Source organism: Lathyrus oleraceus, chromosome 5 (genome assembly GCF_024323335.1).
Source record: "Lathyrus oleraceus cultivar Zhongwan6 chromosome 5, CAAS_Psat_ZW6_1.0, whole genome shotgun sequence".
In the NCBI taxonomy this organism is placed as follows: domain Eukaryota; kingdom Viridiplantae; phylum Streptophyta; class Magnoliopsida; order Fabales; family Fabaceae; genus Lathyrus; species Lathyrus oleraceus.
Window position 1 is genome coordinate 466360052 of NC_066583.1, and position 15034 is coordinate 466375085.

Genomic DNA, 15034 nt, shown 5'->3' on the forward strand with positions numbered 1-15034 from the left:
GATAATATTGAAATGACGGTTGAGTTAAAGCATACCCAGCATTCACCACCTTCTTGCGAAGATTCTTATCTTTTATAGCACGCATGAAGTTTTGTGCAATGTGTCTTATACAGTAGACATGTGTAGAAGGAGGATCATGCCATCCGTTGTCATGGTTGTTGTAGGCACTCTCAATGGCAGCATGTCTATCAGAAATCAAACATAGATTGGCTTGTGGAGCCACATGCGTTCTGAGATGTCGAAGAAAGAAACCCCATCCACCATCCGTTTCACCTTTAACAAGAGAAAAGGCAATGAGAAAGACATTGTTGTTACCTTCTTGTGCAACCGCCATGAGCAAAGTACCCTTGTATTTTCCGTATAACCAAGTGCCATCAATTTGCAAGATAGGTTTGCAGAAAGCGAAACCTTTGATGCACGGGTCAAATGCCCAAAAGAGACGGTGAAATATTCTATTACCTGTAGCACAGGTTCCGTCTGGCATCATTGCTGGCACTGTCTCCATAATTGCACAGTTCCTGGGACATATGTTTTTAGTGCCCATAAAAACCGTGGCAATTCCTTGAATGAATCCTCCCAGTTGCCGAAAACCTGTTCAACAACCTTTGTCCTCGCAATCCATGCTTTCTTGTAAGATGAAGTATAATTATATGTTGTTCAGATATGGGATATAATTATACTCACCTTCACTGATGGGTCTTTATTTACCAATGGTAGAATGTCTTGACATATCAAAGTTGTGCTCAGTTTACGGTGATCTTGTTCAACATTAGTTGCAACGCAACTGTGCGGTGGGTCTATTGAAGCGATCTCCCAAGAGTCATTTTTCTTCTTGTAAGACGCAGCCAAACGAAACTTACAAAGCATGTTACGACATTCGATAACATACCTTCTAGAATCAGTGCGTTTCACTGTAAAGTCAGCAAAGTTGTTCATGTGGAATTTTTTGATTGCCAAAACACATTCTTCTTTGGTACGAAACATGTCTCCCACCTTTAATTCGCCTACTGGTCTCGGATACGGATTATAGAAGACACTGTCGGATGTTTCATCGTCGTGAAGATCCATATTTGTCATATGTTGAGGCGGATTGTAGACATGACTAGGAGGTATTGGCGGTGGTTGATCATCATCTTCATCATCGTTGTTCATCATGTGATCAACCTGTATCTCGGTCTCCTCTTCTTCTTCATCAACAACGTCGACTTCTACTTCAGCTTCTGGGTTGAGTTCATCTGACCATTGTGCATCATCTGCATCATCTTCACCAGCTTCATCCTGATCGGTTAGCTGAGACTGTTGAGATGGTATACATGGTTGTAGAGTAATGTACAACTCGATACAATTGTTGCCTGAATGTTCATGACTAACAAACATGTTTTCAACATCTTCATCGTCTCGTACCTTAAGGGGGAAAACTTGCATTGACCATTCTCAAAAAATATTGGATTTTGATATGTGATCTTTGACACAATACCTGATCCTATAAAGGATTGTATTCTTTTTTTCAAATGCATAAAGGTTGCATTTCTCTTGATCATGATTCTAATGGTATCAGTGTTTCGAAAACAAAACCATGAAGCTCAGACTCAAAAGTTTCACCGTTACAGTGAACATTGACACTGTATAATGATGAAGATGACATTGTGGAGATGAAAACAACTTTTTACCTACTGCAGATGAATGTGAGTGAAGTGTCTTGGATGTTGATAGTAAGACACTTAAATAGATGGTATTAGTGTCTCACATGCTAGCTAGTTCTGAGATGAAGTGTCGGACATTCAAGCTACTCTGAGATGATGTGTCAAGCAAGCAAGCTAGTTCTGAGATGATGTGTCAGTCATGCAAGACAGTGTGAGTTGATGTGTCAACCATGCAAGCTATCAAGAAGTGACTCTTCAGCATGCAGGAGACAAGAGAGCCACATGTCTGACATGTAAGCTAGTTCTGAGATGATGTGTCAGTCATGCAAGACATGTGAGTTGATGTGTCAGCCAAGCAAGCTATCAAGAAGTGACTCTTCAGCATGCAGGAGACAAGACAACCACGTGTCTGACATGTAAGCTAGTTCTGAGATGATGTGTCAGTCATGCAAGACAGTCTGAGATGATGTGTCAACCATGCAAGCTATCAAGAACTTAGTCATCAGCATGCAGGAGACAAGACAACCACGTGTCAGACATGTAAGATAGTCAGAGATAATGTGTCAACCATGCAAGCCATCCACAAGTGACTTGTTCAGCATGCAGGAGACAAGACAGCCATGTGTCAGACATGCAGATGGTGTCGCCAAATGGTTTGGCGCCTCCACTTAATGCTTGTACATGGTCGCCAATTCAAGTGGCGACCCCATGCAATCAGACCTCGAAACCAAGCATTCAGACCTATCCTTGCATGCATGTCCCTATGGAGGCGCCAATTTGAATGGCGACCCCTCTTTAGGATTGTACATGGTCGCCAAATGAGGTGGAGACACCATGCAAACACAAATTTTTATGCTCTCATCCATTTGCCTATAAATACATCCACTCCTTCAACACTTCTTCCACACCAACATTCTACTACTTCCTCTACAATACTTCTTTTACAATTTCATCTTCAACAACATCTTCCAATTTCATCTACACCAACTCCCCAACAATATGTCTTTACTCACAATGGGTGAAGCACACAGAGGAACAGTTGCAAACATTGCAACATATGTAAGTTTTTTCTTTTATTAACTTTTTATCTTTCTTCTTCACCAACCCCATTTTATTTTGAAATACCAACTAAATCAAGTGTTATATTATTTCTATTATAGGATGTATCAAGGTTTCGAACTCGAGTCCACAAATTTGTCCCAATGGACCCGATGATTCAACCTTATGTTGAACTTGCCGGTTTTGGTCATATTAGCAAGATTATGTCTTGGTCTATAGATAACAAGTTCATTCTAGCCTTATGAGAAAGATGGAGGCCAGAGACACATACATTTTGGTTTCCAACCGGTGAGTGTACCGTGACGTTGGAAGACGTCTACATGCTTTTAGGACTACGAATTAAAGGCAAAGCTGTTAATGGTAAGACCAACTATGCAAATTCAATTTGCATGGAGCTTTTAGAAACTGGTTTGTTAGATGATAATGCTAGAGGTCAAGGTATACTACTCTCACGCCTAAAGTCATATTATAATAGTTTATATTTAGATGAGCATTCTACCGAAGATGCTCAAATAATAAAAACTAGGTGTTACATTATGCTGTTAATAGGATCCTTTTTATTTCCCGAAGGTAGTGGTTCTAGCATGCATATTATGTACTTACCTCTACTTAGACATGTAGATATAATAGGTAGTTACAGTTGGGGATCCGCTTGTCTAGCCTATCTCTATTGTTCGTTGTGCAAAAACTCCCACAAAGACACATCTACATTTTCTGGATGTGCTGTTTTGCTACAAGCATGGGGTTGGTCAAGACTACCGTCTCTAGCACCGGTCAATAACAACCCTTTCACTTTTCCATATGCAAAAAAGTAAGTTGTTTAAATTGTTGTATCTTTACTTACTTCCTTAAAGTTTATTACCTCAAACTAATTTTTTTTAACTTTTTGGTGTAGATGGTCGGCACGTGGTATGAGTTACAGCAGATGTCCGAGACACTGTATTACTCAGCATCGCAACCTGTTGGATCACCTTTGACCGACAGACGTAAGCTAAATAACTTCATTATTTCGTCATATTATCTTAACTTTTTCTACATTCATTATAATCCTATCTTCTTTAACATTTCAGTTCATTTGGCGTCCATACCTTAATCTGGATCATGACCATGAGGTCAACCCTGAAGACGCAGCCGTATGGACAGCATGCACACCGATAATACGGTTCACAACTGTGGAGATGCACAACACCGATCGTGTGAAGCTGCAGTTCGGTATGGTCCAGAATATCCCAGATCCCCCAGCTAGCCTAGGAGAATGGCATATGCGTAAAGTGAACGACCAATGGAACTTCAACGCTTGGAAAACCTTCGCAAGATCGGAGTGTCGCAAGTGGAAGCACCATCATGACCATGTCTTAACTGACGGAGTCATGCCAAATGAGGTAAAACCAAGTCGTACTTATATGGCTTGGTACAAATCAGTTGGTTTTCAATTCATCGCCGATGATATGTACCTCTACGACCCACGCTAGACAAGTTACACACAAGAAGGATCAACATCTAACCCCCAACAACATTCTCAGCCCGGTTACTCATAACCCCCTATCCGTCAAACTTTCCGTTCCACAAACACACAAACATACAACCAAAACATGTCATTCACCCAACCCCAATACCAAGAACATACCCCATACCACCACCAACAAATTGACCATCAACCTCAGACCGAACATCGCTTCACACCTACACCATCACCCTACCAAAGTCGCCTTAGCCAAAACACTAACCGCCCCTCCTCCTACCGTAGCCAAGAAGCCCAAACATCACAAAACCAAAACATCCCACAACCATATCTCTTCCAAACACCCCAACAACCTTTCCAACCTTTCCTAGACACATCATTCACACCCATGTCTCCCTTCAACCGTCCCGGTCGCCCATCCATGAGTCAACCACATCCCAACTTCTCTGGCATGGGTCATGAGCTCAGCTACGCCGCTACACCATCATTGAATACTGAAGACTATGCTGACTTGGCTGAATACCTCAACGAATTTTCTCCTGTAGGAGGTAATGACGCTCCTGGCCTCTCAGATGAACAAACACCGGTGCAGAATCGTCAACGTGGATTAGGGCCAAGGGTTAGGGTAGCTAGGGGATGTGGGACCGGAGGTCGGTTAGGTGATCCCGGTCATCACCATTAGGTTTCTTTGTGTAAACTCCAAATTTTATTAATATCAAGTCGTATTATATCAAATTTATCTTTGTGTAAACTCCAAACATTAGGTTTCTTTGTCTAAACTCCATTTTGGCAAAATTCACATACACATGTTTTGACTGAAACCCTAATTTTGGGTCAACTACCCAAGAACCTAACTCACTCATTTTTTATGATTTTGAGGTGGGACAAAGTGAATTAGAAAGTTTGAGATGTCTACTTAAATTGTTATGTTGGACAAAATTTCATAATTCAAAAATAAACACATGTGATAATACAAAACATTATAGGCCACATAACAATTGAAATGTCAAAGAGTCCAAGTTCAGGTGCCTATACCTTTCTCAAAAAAAATGCAAATGATGCAAAATTTTAGTCCAAATTCATTTTCTTGAAAATATCTACAACTTTTATGTTGAAGGTTTTGTCATTTGAGGGTTTTATCATTCAAACAGAAGGGCTTGAAGTTGGTCCATTTTGGCAAAATTCACATACACATGTTTTGACAGAAACCCTAATTTTGGGTCAACTTCGCAAGGACCTAACTCACTCATTTTTAATTATTTTAAGGTGGGACAAAGTGAATTGGAAAATTTGAGATATCTACTTCAATTGTTATGTTGGACAAAATTTCATAACTCTAAAAGAAACACATGCGATAATACAAAATATTATAGGTCAGATAACAGTTGAAAAAATCAGAAGTCCAACTTCAACTGTCCATAACTTTCTCATAAAAAATACAAATGATGCAAAATATATGTCCAAATTCATTGTTTTGAAAAGATCTACAACTTTCATGTTGGAGGTTTTGTCATTTGATGCTTTTTTAAGGGTGTCGCAAATTGAATTGGCGCCTCCTCTTAAACCTTACACATAGGCGCCAATTGGATTGGCTAGGGCACCTGCCTTAGCCAATCCAATTGGCGCCACCATTCAAGATTTAAGAGGAGTCGTCAATTCAATTGACGACGCCTCCTAAAAATGGGGTAATTTGGGAATTTTTCTAAAACCTGGGGTATTCTGGGATTTTTTTTGAAAAACTGGATTATCTCGGTAAAAAAACCACATATTCTCCATTTAATAGCTCATTATTATCATAGTTTCTTCATTTAATATCATACTTTTTTTTCCTTCAATCACATGCTTATCACATATTTTCATTCAACCACTCATTATTATCTTATCTTCTCCGTTCAATCACACTCATATCTTTTTCATTTAACCACTCGTTATTATCACATCTTCTTCATTCAATCACTTCACTATTATCATATCTTCTTCCTAACTCTATAAATAAAACCCTCTACTTCTCATTTTTCACACTACTCTCATCTCTCATTTTTCTTAATCATATTTGTCTTACTCTCTTGATTTCTTGCTTCATATTTCGTCTATGACGTTGTCGTTATGGACAATAAGAGATAATCATATAAAAACACACAAAAATATAGAAAGTTTTTAATTTGTAGTAGTCACATATCTATTTATATTTAGTATTATTATTTTCACCCACTTTTTTTTTTATTTATATTGTGTATTTATTTATAGTATTTTCATTTTTATCAACTAATATATTTATATTATTTTTAATTTATATATTGTTTGATCATTTTTATCTATTTTATTTATTTATTTATATTATTGTTAATTTATTTATAGTAATGTTATTTAAATATACTTTTTTATTGTATATTTATTTATTTCCTTATTTATATTAATGTCATTTTCATTTAGTTATTTATTTATATTATTATAATCTTTTTCTTCTTTTCAAAATTTTTAAATCATATGTCATAGTCGTCGGTACACTAGACCGTCAACCATATATGGAATCGACACAGTTTGAGAAATAATTGTTCAAAATACATAAAATTTTAAAATCAAACAAAAAAGTTAAGATCATATAAAATAATTATAGTTGTTTATTTCTCTTGAAATTTTTTTTGTTTGTTTTTTGGAATTTTTTAATAGAGTATTTTCTAAACTATTTTATAGTTTTCTAACAGAGTTTATGAAATAAACAACTCAAATATGAAGTATCAGTTTGATGATCTTAAATGTTGAAAAATGGTTTAATAATCGGGAAAAGCAAGTTAATTCAGATAAATATTTCTTACCTATATTAAAAAAGATACGTTATAATTAGGATTTTAAAATTAAAGTCTTACAAACAAAATATAAGAAATACAGTATTATGATTTGTATGTTACTAAACATGAATTAGTAGAAAGACATTAAAACGGAAAATAATAGAAAAATTATAAAAATTGTTAAAAATAGCGAAATTAATAATATATTATTACTCTAGCAATAGTCGGAATTAACTTATATGTCTTAAAATGTAGAATGTCCTTCAAAACGTAGACTTTGAAGTCATAATAGCTTCGAATATTAAAATAGAATATATGTGAATTATTTTTCAATAATCCAAGTAAGCACAATTATTTGATAAATGATTTAACAAATGACAAATAAAAATTCACTTTCAAATAAAAATTCACTTAGATCTTGGAAATGTATATTCAGTCACATATTTGCACCACCTTATGACATATCAAATGAGTTCCACCCCAAAGTAAAATAAAATTTTATTCCGTAGACATATCTTTAGATATTTTCAACAAATATATTGATATTTGAACAGCCCAATAAATATTATGGAGATGCATCTTCCAAAAATATTTGTCACCTTTGCATCTCAAATATTTATGGAGATGCATTTTCAAAATAAGTTGATAAAACAGTCACCTGCATGATCACAAACCCATGCTTTTTTTCACTCAAAACTCTTTCCAAAAACCCTTCCATTCTCAATCAACAATTTGACTATAACTCTTCATTCTTGTGTTTCATCACATCAAAAGGAGAAAAAGAAGTTGAGATTCTAGGTAAATATCATTCATTTCAAACCTCATTGATCACATTAAGTTTGTTTTTAGTTTGAAAAATCATACATTGAATTTGGAGATGCATCTCCGGGTTCTGTATGAATTCATACAAAGATGCATCTCTGGAGCATGTCTGTTCACATTTTTTCAGCCCTGTTTACAATTTTAGCAATTTTTGAATTTTTTATTATAATTGTTTTAATTAGATATGGTGCACCCCGATGTTTCTTACAAATATGTTGTGTCTCCGGATGTCAAAGGCGTTGTTGCGAAGGAGGTAGATGTTGGAAACCAATTTAAAAATGAAAAAGAGTTTGAATTTCGCGACCACATGCTTTAATTGATTTTTACGAAGGCCTCTAAATCAAGATTTGATGTGGTAATCGGAAGGTCCAATAATGATTCAGAGAAGAGGTACATTTGTGACAATGACATGCGAAAGAAGTGGGAAATGTAGGTCTCTTCTCCGAAATTTTAAACGAGATGACACCGGTTCAAGAAAATGTGAGTGTCCCTTTAAGTTGTTTGATTATATGTTGGAAAATAAGAAATGGAGATTTAATGTCATATGTTGTTTACATAGTCATGATATGTGTGAAAAGTTAGTCAGTCATCCAATTGTGTGTTGCCTCATGCCGGAAAAGAAGGAACGTGTTTCAGACATGACAATGAATTTGGTTCAACCGAAACACATACTTGTAACTTTGAAACGCAAAAGACCCGAAAGTATCTCAAATATCAAGCAAGTGTAGAATATTTGATACCAATATAACAAGGTGCTAAGGGGGATCTAAGTGAAATGCAATAACTATTGAAACTTTTGGATGATAACAGTTGTGTTTCTAGGTACCGAACGTGCAATGATGAAGTAATCGTTAGAGATATATTTTGGACTCATCCTCATTCCATCAAGTTGTTCAACATATTTTCTGTTGTGCTCATCATTGATTCAATGTATAAGACCAATAAGTACAAACTTCCACTATTCGAGATGGTTGGTGTTACCTCCACTGAGATGACTTATTGTCGGGTTTGCTTTTCTAGAGAACAAAAAAAGAGGAGAATGTTACCTGGGCTTTAGAGGTGTGTCGGTAAATCTTGAAGGACCAAGAAAAGATGCCGAAAGTAATTGTTACCGACCGTGATATCGCTTTGGTGAATTCAGTTGCAAAGTTATTTTCTACTTCTTATAGATTACTTTGTAGGTATCACATAAAAAAGAATGTGAGAAGTCAGGTTAAATCCGCGGCAGGGATGAAACATATAAAGTCCGAAGATAGAAAAATGGTGAAGGAGGGTGTGATAGTGCAAAACATAATGGATGCATGGAATTTTATAGTAAATTCTTCTAGCCAATTTCGTTATACATTTCAGGAAGGTGCGTGAGAAATATCAAAATTTATTGAAAATATGTTGAAAGCACAATTTTGGACCAAGTGAAGGAGAAATTTGTTTGTGCACAGACCGATCAGGTTAGACACCTTGGGAATATAACAAAAAATCGAGTTGAGTCTGCCCATGCTACATTGAATAATTGGTTGGGAAATAGTAAGGGCGATTTGTGTTGAGATTGAGACTTTGTGAACCAAATGATCAAGAACCATCATAATGAGATACATACATCATTTGGTCGGAGCATCATAGTTTTGGAACACATATTTAAAGATAAAAATCTTTATTCTCAGTTGGTCAAAAACATATCTCGATCAGGTTTGAATTATATTTTTCACAAAGCAAAAGAAGTTGATAATGTAGGCTTCAATAGCGCAAAATATGGTTGCACAATTGTGAAAACCTATGGTCTCCCATGTGCTTATCTTATAGTAAGAAGGTGAAACTTGGTAGCCCGTTAAGAATGCATGAAGTTCGCAGTCGCCGGAAAAGACTTATGTTTGATGATGATGATGTCATGCAAGAAGGTAAATCTAATATCTCTATCATGACCGAATGGAAAGTGATACAAGAGAGATTTTTGAAAGTAGATGACAATATGAAACTCCACATCAAAGAATAATTGAGGAAGATTTCTTATCCAGAAACCACTGACTTGAAACCACCCTCTCAATCGGTAAAAACAAAAGATGCTCTGAAGAAGGTCAAGCCTACACCGAATGACAATTCAATGGTGTGGTTTTCTTCGTATTTTGAACATGTTGACAAAGTTTTTCCGGACTCACCAACTCCAAAATTTCAAAAAAGTGTTTTTAAAGGAGATCGCATTAGCAAACCACCTCCACAAAAAATTCCATCCATTGACGAGGAGTCAACTTTTATGCACAAATACATCAAATAAATTGTCAATGTTGAGGGTGTTGGTAATTGTGGTTTTCGAGTTGTTTCGACTTTGCTCGGTAAAGGAGAAGGTGATCACACATTTGTTTGCCATCAATTTATCTATGAGTTGAGGACCCATAAAGAATCATACACATGACTTTACGAAAAGATAGAATTTTTTAGGTTCATATTTGTCTATAACTACTATAAATACAAGTTCTTGTATCATGTCTCATACAAACAGAAAATGTCGCAAATGTCGTAAATGAACATCATATGGGATGTCACAAATGTTCTCCTTTTCCAGTGATCAGTCACAATTTTATGCTATTTATTTTGTCACTTCTTCGACAAAAATCCAGGTAACTTGTATTACTTTGTCTGAATTAATGTTCTGTTGAGTCTATGTTTTTAACAAATAGTTGATTTTACAATTTCATCATTATTAATGTAATTTCTATTTTTTTTGTCGCATTTTAAGCTTTGGCTGTGTGCATTTTCTACGTTTCAGGTTCAAGTAGGTACTCAAACAGGATCGAAGGTAGAAACCAAGGAGAAATGAACAAAATTCGGGAAGAGATTTGCATAGTCCAGTAGGCCTGCTACAACCACCCGTAGCACCTACTATGGACCGTAGTAGGGGGTCTGGCACAAGGAGAAACCATCCACTGAAACAGTGGCCCGCTACAGCCACCCGTAGCACCTGCTAAGGGCCGTAGCTAGGGACCTGGCACCAGACTTCTCAAACAGTGGCCTGCTACGGCCACCCGTAGCACCGACTACGGGCTGTAGCAGGCATGCGTGAAAAAAAATCCAATTTTGACTTTTCTGTTGTCATTCCTAAGTGATGGGCATTTTGATCAATTGCGAGGAGAATATGATGGACTTTTGTGGATTTGTTTGAAGAAAGAAAATATTTTTCTATAAGAGGGCAAAATTTTCAGACAAGAAGGGACCTTTTGATAGAATAAGAATTGATACGATTAAGAATTAGAGAAATCAAGGTTTTGGGAGAAACGCGATCTTTCATGAATGGAAGCAATTGAAGATCAAAGTTCATCTGAATACTTGTAATGTCTCTATTTTATATATTGATTTGCTTGAATATTATGAGTAGCTAAACCCTCCAATGCTAGGGGGTGTCCTGGATTTGAGTCTGTAATGACTTTGAGTTTACATTTGCAATGACAATATTATTTTTCAGAATTACCTTAATCTTTTGATGTGTTTAATGCTTTCTCTTTAGGAGCAATTTGGATCGTTGTATGATTATCAATTAGGGTGGACCGCCATTGGTAATGCTTTCATAAGATTATTCTGTAGTAGATATCACCTAGGACTAGGGATACCCTGTAGGAACCAGATTATTCTCGATATATTAAGGCTTAATTTCACCGATAATTTTCTATGGACATAGAGATTAAGGCTGAATGATTAAAGGTTTTCTCACCAAGGCCTTGGGAAAAAATACTCTTGAGAACTGGTAGTAATTAATTGATATTTGTTGATGCAATAGTGACTCAGAGTTGTTATAGGGACAAACTACACACCTTCCCTGACATGTTCCTTGACCTTGAAAACCCTTTTTACAACATTATTTATTTTATTTGTAATTATTTTTATAAATTTGAATCTAAAACTCCCAACACAAGTTTTTGTTTAATTGAACAAAAATTAGAACTCAATATTTGCGAGCAGTCCCTGAGATCGACATTCCGGGAATTTCACCTTTATTCCTATATAGACAAAATACTACACTTGCTACTTTTCTGATCAACTTTTTGGCACCGTTGTCGGGGATTGCCAAAATATAGAGTTTAAATTTAGTTCAATTGAAATTTTGTTGCTCTGAAACTAATTATTTTTGTCATTTAATTTATTTCGACTTTTATCAACTAGTTTGTCTCTGATATTTTATGCGAGGTAAGACCTCAGCTGAATTTTCTTTTAATGCAGAAATTGAAAGAACTTTAAGTGCAAGACTCAGACAAGCTAGATTAGCAAAGCTGGAATCGGACAAAGAACAACTTACCGTTCATTCAGAGCTAGTTTCAGTGCTGGAAAAAGAGTCAGAAAGAGAGGCCGAAACGATGGGTGAAAATCCACCACCACCGGAAAGACTGTTAGGTGACAATGGGATGACAAATGCACTGGGCGGTAGGCTAACTATTGTAAACCAACCAGTGAATGTGTCAACCTTTCAGCTGCATCCTAACAATATTAATCAACTGGAGAGGAAACCTTTTTCGGGAAATATCAACGAAGATGCTAACAAGCATTTACAAAGGTTTCTAACTATGAGCGGCACTCTCAAAATAGAGGGGCACACTTAAGAGCCAAAGAAGCTACGAATGTTCCTGTTCATCCTATCCGAAGATGTAGAAGAATGATTCTACTCATTACCTGCTGGGAGTATTACCACATGGGAAAAAATGGAAACCGCTTTTTTGAGTGAGTATTTTCCAGCTTCAGGTTTCCTCAGGAAAAGATACGACATCATGAACTTCAAACAAAAATAAGGAGAATCACTTTGTGATTCATACAATCGATTCAAGAGGATACATGTTGCTTATCCTACACACAACTTGGATCAGACAGAGCAAATGCAGATGTTTATCAATGGTCTTCTACTGAAAACTAAATAATTGATTGATACAGTAGCCGGTGGCTCATCAAACTTTTCAACAGCCACAGGTATTAAAAAGATCATTGAAGCAATAATTGTAAATGAGCACTTGGAGTTATATGATACGTGTTTAAGCAAATATGAAGGAACTATTGATATGAAGCTTGAAACCAATAAAATAAGAATCAAAGATACAATTGTTGTAAAAGTGGAGAAGAAACTAAAGGCTATGAATATTGATACATAACATGTAGCTCAAATTCAGCCAATCCAAAATGTAAATTGTGAAATTTATGCAGGACCTCATTTGACTGTGTACTGTGTTGCAACTGCGCAACAAATTGAAGAGATCAAGTTTTTGAAGAAGAACAACCCTTATTCCAACACTTATAATCCTGGGTGGAAGAATCATCCAAATTTTTCCTAGAAAGATCAACAAGGGGATCTTCCAAAGCAGAGTCCCGTTCAATATCAGAACCAACCACAACAATATCAACAACATCAACCGTACCCACAACAACATCAATAATATCAGCAACAAGCACCCAAAAAGGCTGAATGGGAACTTTCCATTAAAAAGATGCAACCCAAAATTCCCAGTTCCAAGAGGAAACAAGAAATAATCATAGGAACATTACCGCTTCCATCAAAAAGTAAGAAGGCTGCTAAAGACCAAAAAGAGGAAACAAGAAATAATCATAGGAAACAAGAAATAATCATAGGTTCTCGAATACCTGGTTCCTTACCAAGTGAAACAATACAAAATCCAAGAAATCATGATAATGTTAATGTTGTCACGATAAAAATTAAGAAGGCTGCTAAAGATGAAAAAGTTATACCACCCGGAAGGCCAACTGAAAATAAAACTAAAAAGGAAACTAAACCTGTGATTAAGTTACCATATTCTTTGAGAGCATCAAAGAAGGAACTTAGAGAGACAAACTTTGATAAATTCATGACAATGTTAAAAAATATAGAGAGTCATATGCCTTTTTTTGAAGCACTTGAGCGAATGGCCATGTACACAAAATTCATGGAAGAGGTAATCGCCGAAAAGAGACCAATTCAAAAGAATCGGTAGCCTGGAAGGAAAAGTGTAGTGCAATATCACTAGGTAAGAGAATCCCAAACAAGTAGAAGGATCCTGGAGCGGTCACAGTCCCATTCACAATAAAAGAAATAACTTTCAAAAAGGTACTAATTGATTCTAGGGCTAGTGTGAGTCTGATGCCATTGTCAATCTACCACAGGCTGGGTATTGAAAATGTCAGTGATACAAGGACCAATTTGAAGTTTGCAGATCACTCGATAAAGAATGCCTATGGAAAAGCAGAAGACGTGCCGGTGACAATAGGGGAATTGAGTTTTCATGTTAATTTTGTGATCATAGACATACCTGAAGATGAAGAGACACCTATCATTCTTGGTCGACCATTCATGTAGACAAGTTGATGCAATTTCGACATGGACCAGGGCATATTAAATTTAAAAGTTTATGGTGATGAAAATAACCTTGAATGTTATTGAAAATGAGAAGCTAGAGGTAGAAAAAGAAAATCACTATCAAGTAGGCATGATCAGGACAAATGTGAAAAGGAAAAGTAACATACCAACATCAGAAAAAGACGCAAAAAGGCCTTCTTAACTACTACCACCTCCATTAGCAACTCCGAATGGAAAAATTCCTGGTTCCAGTCCAGAAGCAAAAAAAGAAGGAGAGGCCGTATCCTCCAGGATGAGGAATTGGCCTGGTGAAAAATGTTTATCTACACGGATAGTGTGGTAAACCATCGAGCCATGCGACGTTAAACGAAGCGCTTCGTGGGAGGAAACCCTTACTTATTGATAAATTTTCGTTTTCATTATTTTATTTTTGTTTCGTAGTCAGGTGATATACAGTCCCTCAATGCAGGGAGGCAAAAGGAGATACATGAAATTAAAGAAGAATCGATACAGAGAAAGGTATCTGGAACAAAAAAACCACACAGTGAAAAAAATGAGTTTTAGAGGAAGTACCAGAGGCCTACTACGGGTGCCCGTAGCAGTGGCTATGGCCCATACCAAGCAGCATAAATCCTCTAAGAAATTAAACAAGAAACATGGTAACAAAAACCTACTACGGGTGGTCGTAGCAACGGCTACGGCCCGTAGCAGACAGGACCTTCAAACAATTGGGTTGAAACTGAGTCCTACTACGGGAGCCCGTAACAGAGGCTACGGCCCATAGCAGGCAGCATATTGGTAGTGGTGTAAATTCAGAAGCTCACTACGGCCACCCATAGCGAGTCTGCGGGTAAAAGTGCATAATTTTTGAAACCCTCCACCTTATCTCACCTTGGGCCTACCCACCACCCATTATCCAATCAAATCCCATCATATCTCA

The 15034-nt window shown here is 36.6% G+C and overlaps 1 long non-coding RNA gene across 1 annotated transcript; it reads left to right on the forward strand.

Moving 5' to 3' along the window:
* Window positions 1-6652: 6652 nt before the first annotated feature.
* Window positions 6653-11137, forward strand: LOC127082740 (uncharacterized). The gene is made up of 3 exons (XR_007788206.1): window positions 6653-7751; window positions 7958-10387; window positions 10537-11137. It is a non-coding gene; the product is annotated as an uncharacterized LOC127082740 (long non-coding RNA).
* The last annotated feature ends 3897 nt before the right edge of the window (window positions 11138-15034 follow it).